The sequence below is a fragment of the Pseudopipra pipra genome, chromosome Z (assembly GCF_036250125.1).
Source record: "Pseudopipra pipra isolate bDixPip1 chromosome Z, bDixPip1.hap1, whole genome shotgun sequence".
In the NCBI taxonomy this organism is placed as follows: domain Eukaryota; kingdom Metazoa; phylum Chordata; class Aves; order Passeriformes; family Pipridae; genus Pseudopipra; species Pseudopipra pipra.
This window is the reverse complement of record NC_087581.1, coordinates 24,749,589-24,776,114: the sequence shown is the minus strand read 5'-3', so window position 1 is coordinate 24,776,114 and position 26,526 is coordinate 24,749,589. Positions and strand designations below refer to the sequence as shown.

At 39.8% G+C, this 26,526-nt stretch overlaps 1 long non-coding RNA gene across 1 annotated transcript in view; it reads left to right on the top strand.

Annotated features, from left to right (window-relative positions):
- LOC135407419 (uncharacterized) overlaps positions 1 to 20,950 on the top strand; it is a 39,461-nt gene extending 18,511 nt beyond the window's left edge. Inside the window, exons 3-5 of the long non-coding RNA XR_010426862.1 lie at positions 18,579 to 18,773; positions 20,024 to 20,089; positions 20,783 to 20,950. This is a non-coding gene — a long non-coding RNA (uncharacterized LOC135407419). The remainder of the gene's footprint in view (positions 1 to 18,578; positions 18,774 to 20,023; positions 20,090 to 20,782) is intronic.
- Positions 20,951 to 26,526: the final 5,576 nt, after the last annotated feature.

Below are 26,526 nucleotides of genomic sequence, written 5' to 3'. Positions count from 1 at the left end.
TTTGGATTCCTACAGTCACCCTTGATCTACTTGTGTCCATATTTGTAATGTGTTTCAACAAAAAGATATGATTATCCTTGTATTCTGGATATTGACTTGTCTCTGGGGGCAACTTTTTTCAGCTCTTATTATTGATAAGAGCACAAGCATAGAAGTTGCACAGTAAACAGCCTCACTGACAAGAAGGTTACCTTGTATCACTGTGGCATAGTGAAGGTGGCAAGAGATGCATTTACATCCTGTGAAATTACATTTACAACTTTTACATTATCAAGGTCCTTTATGTTGCCGGTGCGGTGTTAGGAGTGCCATGGAGAGATGGTGGACAGATGCCTACACCTGAATCCGTGGAGGAGGAGCGAGATTAGCAGCTGACCATAGTACAAGATATTGAATAAATGGAGAGCCAGATGTTAAGCTAACGCATATTAAAACCAGGCAATGTCTATCTGACAGTGAACTAGGCTTCCATCATTTTCCATGTAGTACACTCTGGCAGAGGCATCTTTTACCAAGCAGAATTTGATGCCCAGTTTTGCAGTGAGTCCAGTTTTGCTGTTCACTTAGATGACTTTTTATCATTATGTGTGGATCAATAAATATTTTGTGTTGCAACCAGAAGCACAGGTTCTGTTTCTTGTACATGCAGCCTACAAGTAAACTAAAATGGATTATGGGCTGAAACAATGACATGTTCTTCACTAACTAAAAATGTTCAGTTTTGGTTAAGACTGTTGGAAGTCATGAAAGCCTATTATAAAATCTGGAAATATTCTAGTTTCTATAGAATTCTTAAAATGTACATAGTTCTGGTGATCACATACAGGTGTGACTGCTCTGGTGGCTTCATAGAAACAAGAGTATATATAATTAAAGTAATATATGCCTAAAGTTCAGGTTGTCAAAAGGCCTCAAAGAAAAATCAGTATTTCTGAAATATTACCTAGGATATAATACTCTAAACATAAAGACAAGAGCAGCATGAAATACTGCCTTGGAAATGTAAGATCATATAGCTTGGCGTTCCAGATCAGATTGTTGTTTCCACACATTATTAGCAGTTATAGTACTTATTATAGTTTTAAAAGACAGTTCCTGTTGTCTGCATTTAATCAATTGTGCCATAGGAGTACATCACAGAGCAAATTCCTTCTGTGAGTGATCATTCCATTTATGTCAATGAATTAGATTTTATTTTCCTTGCTTCTTGTGTGAACAATTTGAAATTTTCAATTTTCTTTTATCTCTGCTGAATAGCAGAGACATGCTGACTAAAACACATTGGTAGGAGAAAAATAAATGTAAAGCAGCCTATCTTGAGTGCAGTTGTTTAATGTCTAGATATGGACATAAACACATGACAAATATGTGGGGCCTCTTTCAGTCATATCTGATGCCACTGGCAGATTTTTTAGCAATACGTGAAATCTGACATCCAGATCCTCAGCATTAGGCTGTATTCAACAGAGGGGCCATGAGTTTAACAGAATGCTGACCCTCTCCCCAACTCTTGTAAGGCCTCATGATATGAGAATATGAAATTTTCTCTCATTCAGATTTTTCAGTTCACAATGTGCTTCCTTTGCTGCAGTTTCCTAGCGATTTTTGGTAGCTCACAAGCTGAGGATATTTTAGAAAAGTTCATTTGTAGGCCAGTTGCACTAGACATTCCAGTTGATTTCTCTAACCATGAGAATGTAGTAGGCTAGGGGAAAAATGTGGAAAAGTAGTGATGGAAACAAGGCAATGGAAGTCTTTTATGTATGAAGATGCAGTGTGCTACCTGCTTGGCGCTGTGGAGCCTGTTATTTGATGGCTTAGCTTAATTCAACTCTGAAATCTCTTGTATCTCATTTTTCAATTCCCTGTGATGTTTAGTTTTTGATAAGTTCTGAAAGGCAAAACTTTGCAGAGTTCACTGCAATGTAGGTTTTCCCTTTGCCCAGAGCAGCCTTTGCAGCAGAGTTTGCTGTGGTCTTGCTGTGCACTGTGTCAGTGAAGAACCTTCTACTGGCTCTCGCCAAGTCTGGGGCTGGTGTGACTCCTCCAGTAGATCCAAAATAATGGCAATCTCCGTGAAGCCCATGTATTTCAGAGAAAAGTGTTTACCTTTCTGGTTCAGATTTCCATCAAAAGTCACTAAGAAGCTTCCCAGTCTCCCATTTGTCATCACATGATGGATTTCTATGGTGTGCTGTAGGATCTAGGAAATGTTCTCATGGCAGTTACATAATTTCTGTTGATTTGGGAACATTATCTGTGCATATTGTCACTGCAGTAGCTGGATATCTTGCTGTACCGTTGTAGTGGCTTTGGCTGACGTAGAGTCTGCTTTCCTCCTGGCAGCCCATATAGTGCTGTGCTTTGTGTCTGTGGTACAGCAGGGTTGATAACTCTCCAGTGATACCACTCCAGTGTTTTGGCTATTGCTGAGCAGCACTCGCACAGTGTCAAAGCTTTCTCTGCAAACTACCCCTCCACCCCTGAGGACAGCAGGCTGGGAATAGGCAAGAGGTTGTGAGGGAACCCAAATGGGACAGCAGACATAAACTGACCATAGGGACATTCCATATGACATCATGCTTAGCAATAAAAGCTGAGGGGAAAGAGGAGGATGCAGAGACATTCCCCATTATAGCATTTGTCTTCCCAAGCAATCATTACAAGTTCTGAGGCCTTGCTTTCCAGGAAGTGGCTGGACATCTGCTTGCTGAAGGGAAATAGTGAGTACATTCCTCTTCTTGCTTTGCTCCAGGTGCAGCTTTTGCTTTTCTTACTAAACTGCCTTTATCTTTTCTTCCTAAACTGCTTTTTCATTTCACTTTTGTCCTCTCCTGCTGAGGAGGGGAAGGGAGTAAGAGAGCAATTGGGTGGGTGACTGGCAGCCAACTGTTGTCAGTGCACCATCATTGTCTTACCTAAAACTGTATTAAAATGGGACCAACCTGACCTATCTCAGTAAGCATCTTTGGCACACATAGTTACACAAAGTTCAGATCATCTTCCTGATGTAGGTACTCAGGCATTAGGATTGCTTCTGTTCACTTGACAGAAAGTGAGTACAGGACTTGGTTTATTTCAATGGGAAAGCCGTCTGTGTAGCCTGCATTCACAAATAAATGCTACTTTTTCTATAGAAGGTGATCTGTGGTTTGCAAAATAAGAGATGAAGGATTTGACATACATTTAAGACAGTATCATTATTCAGGCTTTCCATAGGTCATGTCTTCACAGTGATTCTAAAGCCCAGGAGCTGTTAACATAGTTGATAATCAGGAGGTTTCTCACTCTGTTGCCAGCAGAAGAGGTTATGTCAGTATGAAATGCAGCTTCAGATGGTATTTCCTGCTAAGGGAACTGTGAAATGATGCTATTTCCTGTAGGGAACTGTGAAAGTCTATAAGAAGGGTATGGGGAATGATACAGAAGAAAAAATTAGTTTGAGGTGAATAAGAATGGTTTCTGTCATTTGTTGCAGGAAGGACAATGCATGAGAAAGTCAGGTAAAATATTGGTGGATGTTATGAATAAATGCAGCTCTCCAGACAGCCTGTTCTTGAACAGCACAGTCCTGATTCACTCAACCATATAAAATTATAATTAGTCATGTCCCGAAATCAGCTCAGCTTGCTGAATAGGCTGTTTATATAAGATCCCAGTAGCAGACTTAGGAGTCATGGCATAGGAAATGAATGCTAGTATAAAAAATCAAACAGTTTTCCCCATAAGAATCTGTAGCACAGCTACAGTCCTGAGGTCAAACACAGCTCTGTATAGATGAAAGTGTCATAATGCTGTTTCAAGCTACAACTCAGATAATTTCTGCAGGTGAATATGGCATCGGTGCACCCTGTGCAAAAACTAATGCATCCACCAAATGATGCAGCAGAAAATCCTAACCTCCCATGAATTAGTGGAAACGTTGCCATGCATTTGACAGGATCATAACTTTATTAATCATTATGTCTGGCAGAAACTGGTGGAATAGGGGAGTGTGATCACTTTGAGATCAGCCTACAAGGTATGAGTACAGACCCAGCCAAATTTTGCAGGGTGCCACGGACAGTGATATACAGCTGCTTCTTTTAAAAATGACAGCAAGAAACCTCCTGCTTTACGATAAGCAGGTGGTAAGATTTTGTAGCTCACTGTTTGTGAGCCTCCAAATTGAAGTATGAAACCTTTGCAGGTAAAAAGCACATTTGGGAACATTTTCCCAGAGCTTGTTAAGTATCAGAGCTGGATATTTAGTTAGAAAAAGACTTCTTGCTTAGAAGTGTTCTTTGACATTTCTTGAGGATATTTGTGATGAGGACATTTAAAAACCAAAGTATTCGAGTGGCTTAACTTTTTTTCTGGCTGAAAGGGTAATTCAAGCATGCAAAGCCATATTCATGTCTACAGTCACGAATCTTCCTGTTCTGCTTTTATAGAACACCTTACACTGGGAACCATGTGCAGAAGTAGAGCTGATGTGTGTTATGATAATACAAATAGTAAATACAGGAATAATCAGCAGCAGATGGGATCTTCACACAGCTTTAGCTGAGGAGTCTACAGGAACACCACCCCAGTACAGCAGGCCACATAACAAGGGATGAGGGAACAGTCAGGATTCTATAATTGACACTAACTGTATGTTGTTTCAATTAATTGTTCCAATTAGTCTCTTTTCAGTTATGCTTTTTCGTAAAGGTGTCATCTGGGATGCTGTGAGAAATTGAAAATGCCCTAATGGTCAGATGCTCATCAATTAAAGAACTTTCTAATTAGCTCCCTGAGAAGAATTTATTGTAGGAATGAAAAATGTTAAAGGTGGAATGAGTGAGAAGTTGTTTTTATTACAAGACTAATTTTCCTCTCAGCAATAGCATTATTTCTGTTGCCAAAAATAATTTTTTTAAAACCCCTTAATAGAAAAGAAAAGAAGGAAACAGCTGGTTTCTTTCTGTCTAGCAAAGACTTGTTCTTGTGAGCTCCCTTTCACATTGATTCAGTAGCTAGGGTGCGAACAACATAACAACTCTAAATCACTGTTTTAGAACAGAAAGCCAAAATAATCATGCACATTTGAACTACCAAAGCTACTTTTTTATGAAGTCAGATCAAGAGGTACACTTTAAGTTTTTCAGTCAATGAGACATTTCCTGATAAATATTCATTAAAAATGTATGGGTTCTAGATCTGGTTAAAATATTTCTGAGTTTATATATATATTTTTAAGTGGAAAATTGAAGTCTAAGGTGCAGTTTCAAAAGTTTCTTTTCTTTTCCCCAGTTTTTGTTTGCACTGGAAGTTCACACAGTTGCTAGCAGTTGTTTCCCCTGAGGCTGTAAATGCAAAAGGACAGAAAGCTCTGCCTAAAAGCATGGCCTAACAGATGCTTTCTGCCACAGCCTGCAACAATCTCCAAGTCCAGGTGTATCATACTGCCTTGATATGCTGAGATTCAAGTTTTTCAAATACAATTCTAAGTGTGGCACACAGCCCATACCTTAATCCAGACCACTAAAGCCTGCACACTAAGCAAAGGCCTTCAGTTTAAGACCTTATCCACAAATGGAACTATTAATGAACATGTCTAGGGTTAGTCTGTGCATAAGTATAGCTTGTGAATGGTTGCACCTTCCTACATGACTCTCAGAAAGCAGAGCTGCTCAAGAAGCTGTGTTTTTTGTCTGTTTATGTTCCATTAGGAATGCTGAGACAGATCACCAAAGTTATTCAGCTGTTGCTTCAGCTATGATGATCTGAGGAATTTTGTCACACAGAGATGACAAAAATTAGGGAAATGTGCCATCTTATCTGTCAGTTTTATTATGTGATATGAACAGATGGCATGTGACACCTTCATCAACTCCTTTCATGTTCATTGAAGGCATTTTAGCAACAGGACTTAACTCAGGTTCTTAGTCTTCCTGTCTCATTTCTTGTCTTTGCCCAAGGGAATAACTTTATCATAGATTAGAGCACTGAATTAATTTCTCTGTCTCTATATGTAGGCATATATGTGTGTATATGTATTGATGCACACATAAATATATATATACACAACTATATACTTAAGTTGTAAACCAACTTCTTTTGCAACCTTTGCTTATGATTTCCATGTCAAAAATCTGCAGTTAACCGGAACACTGAATGAAGTGAGGCTCATAACTTCTCCATCCTAAACCTTGTTTGTCAAAGTTTTCTGATACTTTTGGAACCTCTTAGTGAAAACAGGTTAAAACAGCATGTGAAATTGTCCATTTTTGCATCTACCAAATTAGCGATCTTTGCCACAGCATTTAAATGGTCATAAAGTTGGGTTTTTGCACGTGTCTGCTGACAATATGATTCATTTAATAACTAACCTCTAACATTGACACAGCAGGAGCTTCAAAATCAGCTTTTTCTAGATTATCTGTTAAATAAAATACTTTTATAGGTAGCTTTTGTACTTCTGACATGTGTTGATCAAAAACTTTTACCTTCTTATTCATTCAGGTGATAAGAACTGAGCAGAGCACCCTCCCCATAAAATGCTCAGAAGCTGTAATTTCCTCCAAGTCCTGTCATACTGGTGAAGAGATTTATGTAACCAGCAGTGATTTATGCAGAAGTGTACCTCATCTGCATTTCTTATGATTTATGACGCTTTGATGAATTCTTGGAAGAGCAAGGAGGAACATTACATCAGAACAAAGCAGTGTTTGGCATATGATAAATCATGGCTTTTCAAAAGCCAGTCATGCATTTCTCTGTTTACACAGTATTCCTGGAGTGATAGTACAATGGCCCTCTCCATAAGCAATGTGCAAGTTCACAATTGTCTTAATGCCCAGACCATACCTTCCCGCTGCCTCTTTTGTGCTGGCATTAGCAGCTATGTGGCTGTGTTGTGAAAATGAAGCTTCTCTTTTTTTTTGTTGGATAAATGTTACACAAGATTAGTGAGCATTCCACATTGCTTTGGCTTACGCTGATTGTGAAACCCACCACTAGCTGGGATGTGAGGAAAAAAGAAGTGTTTGTCAGTACTGTAAGCCCATATTTACAATCTGTTGCATCCTCTGTTCTGCATGGGAAAAGAGGACCATCCAAAAGTAAATCTGTCAGAAAGGTACATAAATTGCCTTAGGGTATTAGGGCATGCTGTTGCTCTCTGTCTCTTCTCCATTTCCTACACCTTCTCACTTGATTGAGTTGCCAGTGACATGTGTGTTTCCACTTCTCAAGTATCCTTCTTCTCCCTGTTCATTCTCTGTATACTGGCTCTTTCTTCTTTTTCTTAATATTGAGCTCCTTGAATCCTACTCTGTCTGTAGCTTCTATTTCTGGCTGATTCTACTGCATAAATCAGCCCTTTAAGGCTGAAGGAACTCCACCATTTGCTTTCATGAATCAGCATGCCCTGGTAAAGGGTTTTGGGTACCATGTAACACCAGACTTCAAAATCTTTGGCATAATGGGTTTTGCAGATGGCTGACTAGACTGCATGGTGATACACTTTGCTTTAATTAATTGTAGCAGTAAGCTTCAGAGATTCTAGGTACGTTGGTATATTTATTTATGTTGGGATCATTTCACTTTTATTATTTATTATTTTATATAATAAAATCCTTTCTTTCCTATATGGAAGAGGATTAAGAGCTAGAAAACAAGATGTCTCTCTAAATAAGCTTCATTGTTTGTTTTTACATAAGCTCGGGGACATGCCCATTGTCCTGTTTTGAATGAATTGTGAAGTACCTGCAGGGTTTTTTTTTTTTACAGAACGAACTGACCAGGGCATGCCAAGCAGGCATTGGTGCATTCTGCACCAAACATCCATGAACTGAGATATTAAAGACCCATTATAGACAACCCTTAGAGAACATAACAGATTAGGCTAATTATATAACTATATGTGTTCTTCTTGAAGGCATTTACCACAAGTTTCTTGTGGAAGATGTCTTGTTCAAAACAAGAGGACACCAGTGAACACACTCTTCATTCATCCATTGCTGTGGGTATTCTTTCATGCAATTCCAGAAACCTGTGTGTAACAGATTATAAAATTTGCCAAGTGATGGTAATGTACTTTAATAGCCTCTAATGTCTCTATGGGAAGCATAAGTCAAAGTTTAAAACATGTTATTTAACCCATTGTCTCAAGACATTCATAATTATAATAAGTGTCTAACATTGTGTCTAATATTGCCAGCCTCAGCTAGAAAAGGAGATGAATTGACTTTACCACCTCTTTTTCCAAGGCAGAACTTACAAGTCTCTTTCTCTTGGCTCAAATCTTGCCTATCTCACATCAACTATTGTTGTTATTATTATTGCTGCCACCACCATCATCATCATTACTAGCAAACAAAACTTCATTATGTAGATGTGCTATTTATGGCTATTTTCATGAGGATTTTGAGAGAGATGTTATGTGCACTGTGCACATAACTTTGTTTATCTCAAGTTGCTATTTCAAATGTTCTTTCTTTGAGGACCACATAAAGGATGCCAATGGTAGTGGAACAAAAATCAAAGACTACCTCTGTGTTTTATAGGAGGGGTTACTGAGCAGGCACTGGAGACTCTGAAAAGCAGTGGTTAAACGTAAGCCTTGCAGGGCAACTGTGCTAATGACACACATCACTTTCAGAAGTGTAGTAAAGTGTGACATACACATTACTTATTTAAGATAGCCACCAACGCGCTTATAACAAACGTGGGTAGAGCTCTTCCCAAATCTTCGTTTGCGAAGCCCAGCCATGATGATAGCCTGTATGTTTCTGAGTGGTGTAAGCTATAAAATAATAGTGTCCTCAAGCAACTCCAGCCTGTACACTGCTAGGTTCTCAAAGCAAATCCTGAACTTCCTTGACCTAAGATGAGAGGAAACTCCACAATCAGGAGAACAACCATTGCTCTCATATTTAACAGCTGATGATGAGTTGTGAGGGCTCTCTATACAAACAGCTCTCAAGGAACAGCAGAAACATAACAACAGTCTAAACCAAGTGTAAAACAAATAGCTTAGGCTTTTTTATAACCTTCACCAAATCTTTAAAATATAGATTATGGAGTCTGTCTGTTGCACTATACTACATTAACTAAAGCCATCACACATTCCTCAGTTCTAGTCGTGATTGTAGGGAGTGGGCCAAGGACTGATTATAAAAATACCTTTATCATCCTCTTTTGGCTATAAAATTTTCATCTTTTAATATGACACCCTGCAAGCTTTCAGTGTTAGGAACTAGAAATTATTAACTTCTGGGAAAATTATTAAAATGTGTGGTGGGAAAGGACAATGCCAACATAGAGCTTGAACAGGCCTCTTGCCAAAGGCCTTGAGAGCTGTGCAAAACTTTGTTTCTTGGGTGTCTTTTATGTCACTGTTTATTGAAGAGGCTTTCTCAGACCTTATTTCTTTTTCTGTGTGTGTTTTTGTTCTTGGGTTTTTTATGTTTGTTTTTTTTGTTTGTTTGGTTTGGTTTGGTTTGGTTTTTTTGGGTTTTTTTTGTTTGTTTTTGTTTTGTTTTGTTTTGTTTTGTTTTTTCTATTTAACTAGCTATTTTGAAAGAAATAGCATTATCAGTTGAAAAAGAATGGATCTAGGTGATAAAAAGCTGGCAGATGATGCTACTAAAAGTTAAAAAGCATTAGGGCTTCTCTAACCTTTGCTAAGAGCTAAGGATAACTTTACCAGCATACTGGATGGAGAAGGAGTAAACACTGTCTTCCTGGGTATGCCAAGGAAACCACAGCTGCATCTAGGTCTTTTCTGAGTGTACCAACAGCTGAGCTACAGATTAACAGATTAGTGCACTTGAGAGGAGAATAAAACAGCAATTAAGTTTATTCAAGTACTTTGAAAAGACACCTTGTATCTTCAAGTCTTCATCTAGGGCTTTTTTTTGCTGTGATATAAGATCTATTCATGATGGACAGTCTGTTAAAGCAGTCACAGACAATGATTAGTGCTAGCGTGAGCCAAAATGTAGTTACTCAGTTTCCATTTTGAAAGGTTTACATTGCATAGGTAGCTTGTAATGTAATTCTAACTGACAGGAAAAATTAATTCAGTAATTAATTAAGTACCTCTCCGGAACAAATGAACCTATAGGTATTCCCAAAACATATGGTTCAAATCAGTGCTGATCAAGTCATAGTGTCTGCATTTGCCTCATGTACTGGCACTTCTAATCAATCGCAGTGAGGCTCAGTGCCCACTCTGTACAACTTTTCCTGATAGGTATCTTCAATAGATACCCAAAAAGCAGCTGAGAGCTGTCAAGAATGACTGATGAACATTACTGGCTTCTTGCATTTTTAGGGACTTTGTGTTCAATTCTCTAGCTGCAGACCTTAGGCATTAAGGACATTTGGAGACAACGGTTTCTCTAGATTTGAGTCACACAGGCTTCAATGCCCATATTGATAGGAGATGCTACTCAGTCAGTTTCGGTCTTTGGATTTAATTTTCCTTCCTGCAATGCTACAAAGGCAAGTGGTATTTCCAGCACTTCAAGCAGCCAGGATTCTCAGTCCACTAGTTTATACTACTGCTGAGACCTCTTTAGCCACTGAAGACCTCTTTGGGATTTTAAGTGAGGCTGACTTGTGAGGCTTCTTTCCGTAGGAGTAGTGACAATGGTAGTCACAACTATTTTGTTAAGAAAAATTATAGCCTGTGTAAAGGGGTTTGATTCTACTTGGGAAAGATCCTTTCTGATTTCAGTAACATAAGTGAATATAGACAGAGAGAGTGTAAAAATAAGCAGAAATATAGGAATGTCTTCTGCTATTACTTTGCTTTTTACCTCTGGAAAGGAAGAGAGACGGTACTTACCAATCAGTTAAGGGTATCTCCTCACAGCTGAATGAAGGTGCTGTTACAGTATTGTGCTGGTTTATCTGTGCCAGGTAGTTTAAATTAAAAACAAAGCATTGCATACCCAGTGGCACACATTCTCCTGTGTGCCAGCAACTTGAACTTAAGCTGTTCAGGGAACTGGGTTGTGCATTCTCTTCAAGCTATAGCCCGTTAAGTTGCTTGCTAACTGTGTAAAAGTAATAGCACTAGTTAGCTGCAAATGTTCTTAATTTCCTTTGGGAATGGGATAACAACATATCTGAGCTTTGAATGTCCTTGTGGAGGGACTGCAACTCAGCTACATCTAGCAGGCTCTGTTTTGCTTCTTGTTTAGCTAAATTAATTTGTTAGGCAGACAATTTGTCAAAATTAGCTATTGTTTCTTGGGTATTTGTGACTGTGCAGGAGGAGATGTACTTGAAAGCACACTTCCTCTTTAATTAAACTGAAGGATTAAAATTATTTACTCTGATCTATCTCTTTCCCCCAGATCAGCACAACTACAGTCCTCAAAATCATAGGGCATCGTGTCCCTTACTTCAAGACCCTCCACTGAAATCCTCCACATGGACCAAGTAGAAGCCTGGGTACAGGAAAAAGCTTTGCTGCTTGCTTGCGGCATGTCATTATGGTGTGGAACAAGAATCACCATTTAGTAATATCTGCTTTTGACTTGCTGCAGAGTCTTTATCTTGCTTCAGAAATGTGCGAAGAACATTCACAGGATAAATGTCTAAAACAATTGAAATGGGGAGAGAGAAAGAAGAGGAAAACTGGAAAAGGCCATAGCTTATGTACATAAATGGGAATTTTAAAGGCAACAGGAGAAACTACTGAGTTAAATTAAAAAAAAAAAAAAAAAGAAAAATTATGGAAGGTAACATATTTGAGTAGCAAACATTATGCTTTTGGAAGTGTTACTCTAAGTTTTTGCTATGTAAGTGATACCTTCTGCAAGAACAAGATTGTAAGAGATGGTTTTACAACTTCTTAATTTTATCTGAAGCAAAAGATGTGTTTGAAACCAAATTGGCTTTCTGGACTTGGAGAGATATTGGTTATCTGCTTGGAAACCATCCACAACACCTATAAAGATGACATTTTCAGCTTGTGGTCCCAAATATGGGTTCTTTCACCCAGTGTGCAAGAAGCCAATTCATACGCAGAGTTGGGATATTTGTTTGTTTCATCTCTGCGCAGAGATGGGTGCTAGGTCCACAAAAATAGCACACATTCAGTATGACAGGTGTTCATTTTTATACACTTTTAACAATAAAAAATTGACATTTCCCATATATGTAACAACCTAAGGCTGTAGTCCTTGGCTTTGCACTCTCTCATTTCATCTCTGTTTGATACACTTATTTTATGGCACATGCTCCATAAGGAAGAGGTTTATGTGAGTAAGGGTTGAGTCTGTGGGTGGTATTTTACTATGTTAATGACTAACACTAGCACAAAGTTCAATCAAAGTTATTCTTTAGTTTTATCAACAGTTTGGTTGTTTCTCTTTTTTCATAGAATGAGGGAATAACCTCTTTTATTTATCCCATACTGTACTTTTGTAAATTTTTAACCCTCTTATGATACTTTATTTCAACAAGTATTACTCTACCTCATGCCCTCATAATGCAGCATTTCCTCCTTGCAAACATGGAGATGTCCTCCAGGCACAGCACCCAAGGAAGATTATTTTTATGCATAAATTTCTGACTCCATTATAAACTGTGCAGCTACGAGAGATCCTGGAGTTTGTTCCAAAAAACCCAGCACATCTGTTGCATAGAGCCTACAGGTGAGGACTAGTCATGAGCAGGTCCTGTCAGATGCTGAGTGCTCTTGCCTTGCAGATCACAGCACCCATCAACTGGTGCTGGGTTATGTGGGAGAAGAGCTGTGGCCCCACTTCAGGCTGCTACTTTCCTGCCTGTGAAAATCTCCACTAGAATTCCCCTGTGTCACTAGTGCAAAATAATTCCCTTTTCAACTTCAGAGGTGTCTGCTACTGTGTGGGCAAATCCATGCAAACTTTGGAAAAGGCTAAGAAATCTCTGAGTATGAGTTGCTGTCCATTTATGTAAAAGATCCCCAGCACCATCACAGCAGAGAAGGTTTTTTTTCTGAATTTCTAAAAAATTTCCTAAAAACTGTGAGACTCTGCATTTAACTGTATTTTTTGTAGTGCCTTGTTCTACACCTGGGTCCTCTTATTTGAGCATCTCTCGATTATGGCTGTCATGTGCCTGCATAGAGATGCATTGCTCAGGAAAGTCTCTAGGGAAATGGTGGGCTGAAAACTGGCTTCTTAGGCATATTGGCTGTTTACAAATTGTTTGGTCCACGTATTAGTTGTGTGGAATACAAGGAGCAAAGCTTTAATCTATCTTCTGAAAATTACTGGGGCTCAGTGGATGAAACTAAGCAGGGCCTTCACTTACTAGTCACAGTCTGAGAAACAGAAGTTTGGTGTAGCCTGGATCCAGCCTTTGATAGAGTGAATTAGAGTAATTCACCTCAAAAGTGATCATGCCCGGGTCATTGTGACCATCGCTTATCTAGGGAGAGGGGGTGACTCTTGCTCAGCTGGAGGTGATAAAAGGCCTTCTTCCAGGCTTACTACAAATATCCTTAGGGCTTAACTTGATGTACTTTGCTAGATGCTGTATGGAGGATAAGGCCTGTTGTTCAGCTAGTTCTTCAAAGGATTTCTACTCCTTAATCAGCACTAACTCAGTCATACTGGCTCCTCTTGTGATCTGCCTTGGAGGCATGCTGATGCCCTGAGGGACATCACTGGTCATGAGCAGAATTTTAGTGTTTGCTGGCAGTAGCCATAGGTCCTGTTGAATTCCATTATTGAAAAGCCTGAAGCAATCCTGGTTGCGCTCCCCCTGGGAACGGTCTTTTGGTCTTTGTGCACAATGACAGTATCTGCCTACATGACAGTTACACTTTCAAAATCTAGGTTATGTTCCCAGGCAAGCTGTTGGTCATCTGCAGGAGCCTCTGAGAAGATAGTCACAGCCAGCCGCAAATTGGTGTTCCCCTGAGGAAAGGAGGGGAACTAAGGCTATTAAGGCCTGACTCACTACTGTTGCGGCTTCTCCAGGGGATGAGCGTCTCTCTTCCTGCTGACACAGACTGTGACAAACCACTAGTAAATCCAGTAATGCAGGCTGTAAGATAAATTTGCATGCTGTCAGGGGTGAGTGGACTTTCTCACAACTCCTGTAAAGCATATTCTTCCATAAGTCGTTGTCACTCCCCATTCATCTGTCAGTCCCCTGATAGCTGTTCTCCTTGGTCAGCTTGTGGAGAGCCAGAGGGAGTCCAGTGTCTATCCAAACTGTTGTTATACTGCTACTGTTGCAATGTGTATTGTGTTCATTGCTATCAGTCTCTATCACAGCATGTTGTTTTTCAGCATGTGTTTGCTGGACAGCCATTTCCTCTGCTCAGAGAGGAACCATTTTCTGTCCTTAATCAAAGCCCTAGGAATGAAAACAGCCAGCTCTGTCATGTACCGCTTCTCCTTTCCCCATAGAGGGCTTGGGAGTGCAGAGCCAGAGGTGGTTTATCTCATTTCTAAGCAGTAACAGCTTTATTAGCCAGCCTTAGCAGTTGGACAAAGAAGAGAGTGTAGACACAGGCTTAATCATAGAAGTTGAGCTATTTTTGTAACAAAATTAGGTTGCTAAAAGTTTGCACAAAAAAGAATTCATAATCTCATGCAGCAAACCAACATAATAAGGGGAATGCCTTTTGATTAAATAAATCAAATATAAATACATTTAACAAATCAATCAGTGTATTTTGAAGAAATGCTGTCTATTCTTTTTGAGAGCACAGGATTCATTCATCTTCCTCTAGGTACTAACAATGAACTGAAGATAAAAAACAAATCTGATCATTTTAACACAGTGTATTGATTTGTGCAGTTCCAGTATGCTTGGAAAAGGAGCATTGTTTTATTCTGCATGCACATGCTTCCTACAGCAGGCAGCAGAAACGTCTTAAGTGTGTAGTGTGATTTTCCAACAGGAAAATCTCCTGGGGTTCTAAAAACAGGCTTTTGCATTTTGCAGATGTGGAAAAAATAAAAAGGGCAAATTTTCACCTTAAAAGTGATGGGAGGAGAAGAGGAGGAAATCATACAGAATGTTTTCCATTTGATGCTATAGTCAGGTGCAAATATATACGTTAAGTAGAATTTTTCCAGTTAAGTTCCACTAAAACTATATGGAATCTCTCTGTATGGAAGCTAATGCATGTTCCGTAAGAATCATTGTGGAAAACAATTGGAATGGCAGATGTGTACATATGACAAACAAACTGTTATGTTTTTTACATTCTTCCTGTAGTTCCACTTACTTTATTTTGTAGAGAAGACGAGTTGGTTTTAACTCTCCATAATAGCTAACAGCATTGCTCCTCCTGGTCAACAGAAGCTAATGGATACAAAAGAACCTGTTGTAAGGATGATTAAGAAATAGAAAAGTTAACGCAGATACTCTAATGTCTATTAAAAGCATATATTTTAAGCATCTTGAATGGCTCCAAGTGTGTTCAGTAGGACATATGTGTCAACCTACAATATGGTCTGGCTGGACTCCTGTGGAAATCATTTAAAGGACAGTTTGTTTTTTTCAACTGATTCCTTTGTAAAATACTCTCTGGTTAGAAATCTTTAATAAATATTAGTTAAGCATAAACCCTAAGTTGTGACAGTCTTTTGTATTTGCTCAGTTCTTGAGACAGAGGCATAAACGGGCATTTTCACCATTATAGCTCAAGAAATGGGTTGTCTTTCTCTAGTATGGTTGAATGAATGCATCTTTTGCATGTGTTAGTGGATTATATTAGCTTAAAAAGAAAGAAGTGTACAAGTGCATTGGTTATTTTTAACCAGTCTGATTGTTCTTAATAACACTGAGATTGTAGAGACGTCTTCGGAGTGATGATCAAAGTACTTTGGCATTGTGGTTGTTTTCTAAACCAGAAAAAGGAAAGTGGAAAAAAACCAATGTGGGACTGAGAAAGATTTGTAAAATGTAGAAAAGGATGACTTCTTCTAGAAGGAAAGAAACTCTACCAGTTGTTCTTGACGAGGTTGTTCTCTGCTCAGAGATTTTATGTAAGTGTGCATTTATGCTTGGCCAGGTAGGACATGGCAAACCACCGAAAAACAAAGCAAGGTTCTTTGGGAGCAAAACCCTTCAAACTTTATGAAGCTGATGGTATTGTACTGAATGCCATTTCTTGGTCTGAGTAAACTTTCTGCACGGAATAAGAATTTTTCTTATTTCAATTCTTTTGTGTACTAACTTTTTTCTGCTTTGGTTGACAATATAGTTTTGAAGTGGGCTCTTCAGTGATTTTTGAAGTACTTCTCAAAAGACTGATAAGGTAGAATAATTAATTAGTCACAGTGGCTCTTGACATTTCAAGATAAGTCTGGCCTGCTTAACAAGGATGACATGATGGAGGGACTATAGACTTGGTTAAAGAAAGACGTCTATCAGGGATGAATAGGTCATTTTGGTGATTATGTAAATGTTGCTTTACAGAAGTTCTGTGTGAGTAGGATGGTATATCAGAGTGATACCTTCTCCCAGAAATTTGGGATGGGGGTAGAGGGAAAGCAAAGAAAGATGTCAGCTGCATAAAATGAATGACTTCTCCTGAAGAACTGTTGTATACTTGAACCAAGTATATTAGCTGAATGATATAAGTTTAATTGCAGCTACTTAAATAGTTGTTCAGTATAAGGTAGACTTCCCTCTGCAAGGGAAAGGAAAATACAGATGAAGTCCTAGTTAACTGAGCTTTTAGGGTAATTTCCTCCCTCCCTACTTTCCTGTAAAGTCATGGAACTGGTCTTTGGAAAGCGCCTGCAAAATCCGCAGTTCTGCTCAGTCTTTGCAAATACTCCTGTTTCCCTCATGCAGTTCACCCTGACCTAATGAGCCAAACAGAACCCCCTATCACTGCACCAGCAGTGCTGCTCTCTCAGCCTGCCTGGGGACAGACAGTGTGTTCTACCATGAGATAGCAGAGACTGAGGCATTCATATCTTTTCATGAGGCCTCTCCATGAGGCTGGAGGAAAGCTGTACACCTGCTTCGACACTCTGTGATCCACTTCTTTTCCTAGCCACCATCTTTCTTCCCTCCACAGTGGCGGGCATTGCCTATTTTATCTGGTAAAGCAGACTACTGCACTGACCAATTTCCTCCCTAAAGTAATTTCTTTTCAAGAAAACTAAGGCAAATCAGCAGAGTCTGTGAAGAAGTGTTGAATTAAACCATGTTATACTGCCATGGAAGCTCCCATCCAGGTGTGACATAACTAGATTGCAGCAGCTTTCTCCTACTCTACGGAAGGATACAGTAGATTGAAGAACAACTACGGAAGGATACTGTGATTGAAGAACAATGCAGGTGTGAATGGGAGTCCTTATACAGGGTGAAGGGTTAATTAATTTAATTTATACTCTGCACTGATGTATTCCTGCAGTCCTGGTGTGGCAAATCCTCACTAAATGCCACCAAGAAGTCAGGTTGAGTTTTTTGATTATTGTTTTTGGTAGTGAGGCATTTTTAAAAGATAAACAAGAATCCCCATGTCACCTGTTCAATTTGGATGCCTTTGTTGGGCACTCAAAACTGAGCTGCATCTCAGTTTTCACCTTTAGTCCCTTTTCCCACTTCAAATCATTTGACAGGAGTCTGGGAGTAAGTCAGTTCTGAGCTGGCACAGAGACTTTTTTGACATGAAAGCACACATTTCAAATGCAAGAGCTTTTTGTGACCTTCTCATCTGAGTCATTTTACTGTTCTGCCAGGCTGCTGTTACCTATCACGTCATGGATTGCCTCTTCACTTGAGTCCAGTCCCCAGCAGATTAATGGAGCTATGGCAGTGTGCAGATCGCAGGCATGCAGTGCACCCTTTTTGTGTGACTAATTATTCCCTATTTTGGTGACTTGAGCCACCAAACAAGAGGTTTCTCATCTTTTTTGTTTGTTTGTTTGTTTGTTTTTATTTTTTGGGGTTTTTTTTGTGTGTGTTTGTTTTTTTGTTTGGTTGGTTGCTTTTTGGTTTTTTGTGGTTTTTGTTTTTTTGTGTTTGTCTGGTTTGGTTTGGGGTTTTATGTTTTTTGTTTTGTTTGTTTGTTTGTTGGTGTTGGTTTTGGTTTGGTTTGGGTTTTTTGTTTGTTTTAGTTTTATTTTTGGGGGGGGGAGCTTTCGTTTTCTTCTTGTGTCCCAGACCTGTAGGACTAGAAGTTAAACCAACATAATCCACAAAAGGTAGCTAAGTAAAGACAGTCTGCTGGCAGAAGGATCAGTGTTGCTGTGCAAGGTATCCAGCTTTCCTGGGAAGCATTTAGGCATTCACAGATTCAAAACCCCTGTAGAAAAGCCGGTGGCACAGTAAGTGCCTCAGGATCCCCTTTAGTGCCTGCTTTATTTGGTAAAAGGTTTGTTTACATGGTTTAATATCTGTAATTAATCTACATTGTTGCTTAAGTGCTACTTTAATTTGCATTACAATTGTTCTTTGAGATTGGTAACTGAATATATTTTCTTCAAGTATTACTACTCTTCATGCTTTGTTTTATGTCCACATTTCATGGGTCCCTGTGCAAAAATATTTTTTTTTATTGGGCTCAGCAGGTATTCCTGTCACTAGTCTGACCAGCTGTCTTCCTTCTCTTTCTTTTGTGTTCACAGATCAAATCTATCTCACAGAAACAAATGCTGCCAAGTGATTGGTATTAATAATGCATTGAAAGCTGCAGCCACATCTGATGTTTTCTTCTACTCTTGAGGAAAAGAATTATTGTAAACCTTTGAATGTTCCTTTCGTTCCTCCAGTCAGAGTAATCTTGAGGGCTTTTGAGGTACTCAAGGAAGGCTTACAGGAATGTAAGTGGGCTTTTCTGAAATAAAAAAACATCCTACCTTTTCATTTTGTTCTAAAGGAGTGTCTCCTGCTGCGGAGGAATGAAAGGTCTGGAATTACATCCTACCTAGTGAATTAAAACTGGATACCACTTTCAGTTAAATTACCCATCATTATGCAGGATTGTTTCCTCTTATGTCTTTTATTGTTCTTTTTTCCCTGGCTCATGCTTAAAGCAGTCAAAATATGGAGGTTTTTCATCTCCTCCTCAGAGTGGAGGTCAGCGAGGCTCTGAACATACTTGGCTGCTCTCTAAATTTCATTTCCCCTTTGAACACCTCTATCATTGAGGCAACCAAATCTAAGCTCATCTATTGTGGTCCCAGACTCTTTGGCACTGAGGTCCTGCAGTCTGGGACCAAGAGTGGGGTGTCTGTGCTCTGTGGGGTGTCTCAGCTTGGAGCTGCACAAAGACAGCAAGTAGGACATAGCATGCATGGGAATTTAAAATCCTATCCATCTCTGTTGGACCCAGCTTTACTTGATATGAGAAAGAAATAATCTCGTTTTATTATGAGCAAATGAATTTAGTGGAAAACAGAAGGGGATGGGGTTTTCTTTTTTCATTTAAGTCCAAGGGTTTTTTTAGGCGTATCATGAAAGCTGTAAGGTGGAGGGTCCTGTCCCGGCCTGACGCCAGGGAACCTTCGCGGCCAGGAATACGGAAAAGTATAAAAATAAAAATGTACCCTCTGCCACATGGTTACTCATTGTGTGCAGAGAGACCCCCCTGTACAACGTATGGGGGGGTATGTCACAAATCAATCGAGAGGGAGGGTAACACCCCCTCCTGAGTCCGAGAAATTACCTTTTAAGGTAAAACACCTGGCAATCACTGAATATGTAACAGCTTATGTAACCAGGAGAATACGAAAGGCGTGTTTTTCAAACAGTTGGTGTGCCTCTAGGTCCATGTGACTTGGGATTGCACCCAGCGTTGCAATAAAAAACTTCTTGCTGCATTTTTCCTGGTCCTGCGGGTATTTTTTGCTCTTTGCTTAAATTTAAAGCAAGGATTTTTCCTACACTCAATGACCTAACAACTTGCACAGCAAATGAAGGACCAATGCATTTGTCCTAGAATCTTTTCGAAGTGTCATAATTTTTTTTTTGGTAACACATGAGTGGCACAGTTAGTTTAAACAGGAGATGCTCAGGATACCTTCACCCTCAATCATACTAGACCAAACCTGCTGATGCTCTCTCCTGGCAGCTGGAAGATGCAGCCATCAACTGGTGTCAAGAAGAATTGTGCTCATTGCCTCGTGGAAATGTTGTGGTAAGAGGCAATACTTCCCCAAATTGCATAATATCTTTTTTCCATTCTCTCTGGCAGCACACCAATTCTTAAGCCACCATGGTCACTCTCAAGGAGTTACTCTGAAAGATTTGAGTTACTTCCGTTTCAACATGTGTTTCTCAATATGCATTTTTTCAAACAAGATCTTACTGTGTTTTCTGGTTTAGTTTCTGTCTTTTCTTTAATAGTTTTCTATTCATTCCCTGTCACTGAATTGATAGTTGTGATGAATACTTGTATAACAGAACCACAGATTCAACTAGGTTGGAAAAGACCTCTGAGATCATCAAGTCCAACTTTTGACCTAGCACCAGCTGTGCATGTTTCTTGTTCAGCCTATGAGGCAAATGTTAGACCAGGTTCTGGGTCTCACGTGCCTCTGCTACATCTTTATCTGTAAGTTCTCATGGGACAAATGCACATACATAGGTAATTATCTTGGGTTTGCATTTCTTTTTTCAATTTGCAATCCACTGCACAGTACTCACTTCCGAATCTGTGTTTGTGTAGAACATTTTGTAATTTCTGACACAAGAAGAATCAAAATCTAAATGAGATCTGTTATGGCCAGTGGAAGTCTGTTCTAGAAGGCTGTGTGCAGGGTAGCAGTTAGTTGGCTTTAAGGGCACTAGGTGCTTCAGTAGACTAACACTTTCACACCTGACCTTGCAGGTTCACCCTGTGGAAACTGATAAGGCATTGGAATCCACATCAGGGGATTGAATGGACCATTTGCTGACTTTATAAATCAGACATCAGAAACTCAGAAATGTCTACATCTGCATTCTGGAGAGACTTACAGAAGTACATGCTTCACACAGAAGAGAAAATTCTAACCAGTGACTGAGAATCAGCAAACTCCTTTGAAGTTCAAATAAATCTTAGTGTTCAATTCATTACACTTTGTGTATATATGGGCTGGTGTTCGACTAGTACACTGGTCTTGAGTGTTATTTATTGTTTTTTTAAGTAATGGAACACCAACCAAAAGAAATTTGATACTACAGGTTTAGTGGGATTATTACTTTCCTGGTTTTCTGGTGTCTAGCACACCTACAACTATTGCAAACAGCTTCTCCTATATCCATTGACTGAAACCTGCTGTTGCGTTTCTCTACAGGTTTAACTAGAGATCCCTCATGGGTTCTCATAGGAAAGTTTCAGAAACAGTCTGAATGTTCCCCATACCTTGTTCTATACTTTCTAGTACATGCCCCTTAGAAATGATGCCATTTGTGTTTGTGGGTGTGATGGTTTTGTTCTTGTTGTTTTGGTTTTGCTTTATGTTGCACGCACACCCTCAGAGTATGTTACAGAAGGGCAAAGGAAAGGTGAGAGTGATAGGTGTAAATGGTGGGTGGCATCCTTGGTCTGGGCACCAAACGCTGTCATGATAGATTAGCAGAAAGATGAAGTGAAACAAGCTGATGCGCTGATGGAAGAAGAGATTGGTGTTGAGACTGGAGCTTGTGGAGAGAATAATATGTAAGTTAGAGAGATAAGAAAAGGAAAGGAGATTGTGCACAGATGAATAGTCTGTAATGGTTAGTTTGGGTGTAGAAGACTGAACAGGAAGGAGGAGCAAGACAGCTCAGAGAAAATGAAATTCTAATATTTGGAGGAGATGGTTTGGGAAGAATGAATTAATTTTGGCATGGTGGAGAATAAACGAATATATGTGATGATATATTTGCACTGTCAAATGACAAGAGTTCTTCAAGTCTAGGGACACCAACCAAAATCTATTACTGGGGAGTTATGTGAAAGTACTGTTCTGCCAATAAGTATTCTGTTAGTTCCTCACTATGTCCTGCTGCTATGATAAAGAAATGTGATTTTTGCACATAATTGTTCAATAGAGTGTGCATCCTATTGTAACAACACAATTTTTGGTGATCCCAAAATAGTTTGCTGGAGGGAGATAGACTTCATAGGAAAATGTTGTGAATTCCATAGGTAGAGGGAAGAGAAAAGGGAAATCATCAAAGTAACTTTCAGACCATGATTAGTGCTTACCACAGTCCCCTCTGCAGAGAAAGACTCCATAAGGCCAGTGCTCTTCTCAAGTCACTTTGAAGATGTAAGTGGCTTGTGAACCTTGTGCTGGGTCTTTGCACACAGGTATAACCGAGCCTTAAGGCATAGCTTTTGTCGGAGTGAAGCGTGAATGTTAAAGCTGGGTTTTGACACAAGGGTTTGGTCTGTCTTCCCATCTAAGCCACCAGGGTAGCCAGGAAGCTAGAGTTTCCAGTGAATATTTGTGTGGAGTTTATCCCTTTAGCCAGGCCTTTGCTTACTTAATGAGATCATTTCTGTAGCAAGATAAGGTTGCTTCACTTCTCAGTCTCCAAATTTAGACTGATGTGAGTTAAGTATCAATCCAATGGATGTCATTTATTCTCCTGTGAATTAATAGAAAGGGTAGGCTTATTAAATCATCTTCAGGAAGGCAAAATATAATCAGAATGCTCAGTTTCTTTTTTACACTAACATTGCCATAAGGTGGATTATACAAATCATTGCAAAAAATATTGGATAATAAGATGACAGATTTTTCTATCTGATGCCCATTACTATCTCTGCTCAAAGATACTCTGAGGCATTTCTATGGCAAAGCAGCATAGGAAATGGCTCATAATATAGGATGGCATGACTGAATTTTCTTCCTAAACTGTTATTTTGCACATTCTTTTGCACATACCTTTTGATAACTTTGCAAACAAATTTAATTCTCATGTTAAGAAGAATGCATGCACCTTTACAAGTCCTTAAACAAAATTCTACAGTTTAGAATAACTATAAACAAGCTACAGAATTTCCACACCTTATACTGACATTTTGAATATGCTATGTGTGCATAAGGGCACTCTGACAGCTTTCCCTCAGATCTTCCAACAGTTAATTGTCATAGCCTCAAATTTGATATGCTTCCAGATATTGAAAGGAGGATGAGCAACCCATGTCAATGCTTTTCTGCAATATTCATGTCTTTCTTCACATTTTGTTTTTTTGTCTACTTGCTCACGCAGATACAAGCTGGACTTCCTTCCTAGAAGGTTTAATAAGTGCATGCCAAGCTGTAGCACTTCAACAGTTACAGAAAGTCTTCTACATACACATGGTAATAGAAGTCTGAATTTTTGTGAACAGATCTAAGTAGAACAAAACAAAGATTCTCAGCATTTACTTCTGGCTGCCTAAAAGCAGTGCTCTTGTGTCGTGCATTGCAGTAAATACCTAATATAGAGCTATAAATATAAATCAAATTAAGGTAGAGACATTCAATAGCATGATGGGTGTAAGGTGATAGATAAGGCTGCACAAAAGGAAGAAAAAGGCTCCTGATTGTTTTCTGGAAAAACCCAGCACCTGGGGAGACATTCCTAGAAACTGATAAAAGGATTAAAACAAGAAAGGAGTGATATGGAGATAAAACGACCTTTTCCCACCCCCTACTCCCCCCAACATCCTGGCAACTTGGGAAGTAGATCCTTGGGCCTATTTCATCTATCACCCCAAAAATTAGTTTCTTGGCTATAGCCACTCATCGTCATCATGGCTAGGCTTTGCGAATGAAGATTTGGGAAGGACTCTACCCACATTGGCTACAAGCACGCTAGTGGCTAAAGAGGCCAATGCGAGACGGACAAATCCGGTTGCAAAAGGCACACCATCCTTGGATGGTATCGGCCAGACACGATTCTTTCTGCTTTGTCTTTTCTCCTCGAGAGTGATCCTGCGTGCGTTCTCAAAAGAAGCAGCAGTGTTATAGATGGTGTTTCTCCAGACCTCCCGATTGGAGGCCAGAGTAGACCAGTGATGAAGATCAATATGGCCAAGGCTGAGATGTTGTTTCAGGGAGTCCTTGTATCTCCTTTTTGGGGCTCCTCTCTTGCGGCAGCCAGTGGCACATTCACCATAGAGCACGATCTTAGGGAGGCAGTGGTCCTTCATCCTGGAGACGTGCCCTGCCCAGCGCAGCTGTGTTCTCAGCAACGTGGCCTCTATACTTGTGACTGCTGCTTGTTCTGGAACAGATGTATTGGTCATGTAATCTGACCAGTGGATGTTTAGGATTGTAGGGAGACAGCGTTGATGGAAGCGTTCTAAGAGTTGTATGTGGTGGGGGTAAATGACCCATGATTCGGACCCATATAAAAGAGTAGACAGCATAATGGCTCTGTAAACACTGATCTTTGTACTTTTCTTCAGGTATTTATTTCGCCAGACTCTTTTATGGAGTTTTCCAAAAGCACTATATGCCTTTGCTAACCTGTTGTCTATCTCTCCGTCAATCTTACTGTCCGAGGAGATGAAGCTACCTAGGTAATTAAACTGCTGGACTGATTGAAGCTCTGATTTGCCAATGGTGATATGGGGATGATGGAAGACTTCCTGAGGTGCAGGTTGATAGAAAACTTCTGTCTTCTTTAAGCTGACTTCCAGCCCAAAAAGCTCAGCAGCCTCAGCAAAGCAGGATGTTAAACGCTGCAGAGCTGCTTCTGTGTGGGCAACGAGGGCATCGTCATCAGCATAAAGCAGCTCCTGGACAAGATGATTTAAGGTCTTAGTATGGGCCTGCAGTCGCCTTAGGTCGAATAGGCTTCCATCGATTTGATATCAAATGTAGATACCATCTTCTTCATCGAGGTCTGCTGTGGCCCTTTGGAGCATCATGCTGAAAAAGACTTTGAATAGGGTAGGAGCGAGAACGCAGCCTTGTTTCACACCATTGGTTATTAGAAAGGGCTCAGAAAGTGCATTGCCATATCTGACTTGGCCGTGCTGATCCTCATGGAGTGAGATGATCATTTTAAGGAACTTGGGGGGGCATTCTAAACATTCCAAAATCTACCACAGACCTTTTTTGCTCACAGTATTGAAAGCCTTGGTGAGATCAACAAAGGTTACATAGAGACCTTTGTTCTGTTTCCTACACTTCTCTTGCAGTTGTCTGAGAACAAATACCATGTCTGTGGTACTCCTGTTGGCTCTGAAACCACACTGGCTTTCAGGTAGATGTTCTTCTGCTATAGTGGGTATTAGTCCGTTCAGAAGTATTCTTGTCAGGATTTTGCCAGCAATGGAGAGCAGAGTATTACCTCGGTAATTTGAACAGTCTGATTTATCTCCTTTCTTCTTATACAAAGTGATGATGACTGCATCACATAGGTCTGATGGTAGTTTGCTTAGTTCCCAACAGTGCACCACAAACTCGTGAAATTTAGCATGGAGTGCTTGACCCCCACACTTCCAGATTTCAGGTGGAATTCCATCAACCCCAGCTGCCTTGCCAATTTTCACCTACTGTATGGCCTTAAGAGTTTCTCCTATAGTAGGGGCAATGTCCAATTCATTCTTCACCGGTTGCTGTGTGAGGCACTGAATTGCTGAGTCTTGCACTGCCTCGGGGTCCTCCCTGCCCGGCGTGGCAGAGTATACCTTAGTGGTTTTGCAAATATCTACGTTCATAACATTTAATTTAATGTTGTGTTATATGCATTTCTATCCATTATATATGTCAGGAACCCATAATCTGAGGATATCTCTGAGGAGGGGACATGCTGGACAATTCAGCGGCTTATCCCTTTTTCCTTACACACTTATCCCCCTATTCTACTGCTACTAAAAGAATTGTATCAGGAGTCGGTCCTTCATGGTCTAAACACATCTGTGCTGCTTGATAGCTCATGCACCATCAAATGTACAGATGATTGCTGGTGACTTTGATTTAATTGCTGATTTTGAAATGTGCCATTCTTGTGCAGTGATTTGCAATTGGGAATCAGATGATGTTATCTCTGATAGACTTTGATAATAACTTACTTTTCTTTTTTTTTTTTTTTTTAAATAACACTGATTCAGGAAGACTCTTTTCTCTTTGTTTGCCCTACTGCAAGCAACTGGTATCTTAGATGACTGCTTTATGTCTCCATGAAGTTCCCTACAGAGAGGAAAGGAGGAGGATGAGCATTCTGTTAGCCCTTTCTTTCACATTACTCCCAGCTGCAGAATGACCTTCACTACATGAGCACTGGGCAGATAAGCAGTGTCATGTTCACTTGCTGTCCAAATAATAGCTGTGGAGGTGGTAACTGGCAAGAAGGCTGTAAGCATTTAAACAAAAGCAATAAACAAAATCAGTATCTCAACTCAGGTGGACAAATTGCCTTTCTAATTTTGTGAGTTTAGTTGAATTGCCTTTGAAGTACATAGCCTGTAAATACAAAGATCATGTTTCGATGAAGACTTCCCTACTACACACCCTGATCCAAAGAAAGGCATTTTCCTGGTGGCTTTTCCTTTCTTTAAAAGAAGGAATCTTGTGGCTGTGTATTGGACTAGGACTTCTTGAGTGGGGAGATCAACTTTGACATTGTCTGATGGTGAGTTTTGACAAATCACCTTGTCTCTGC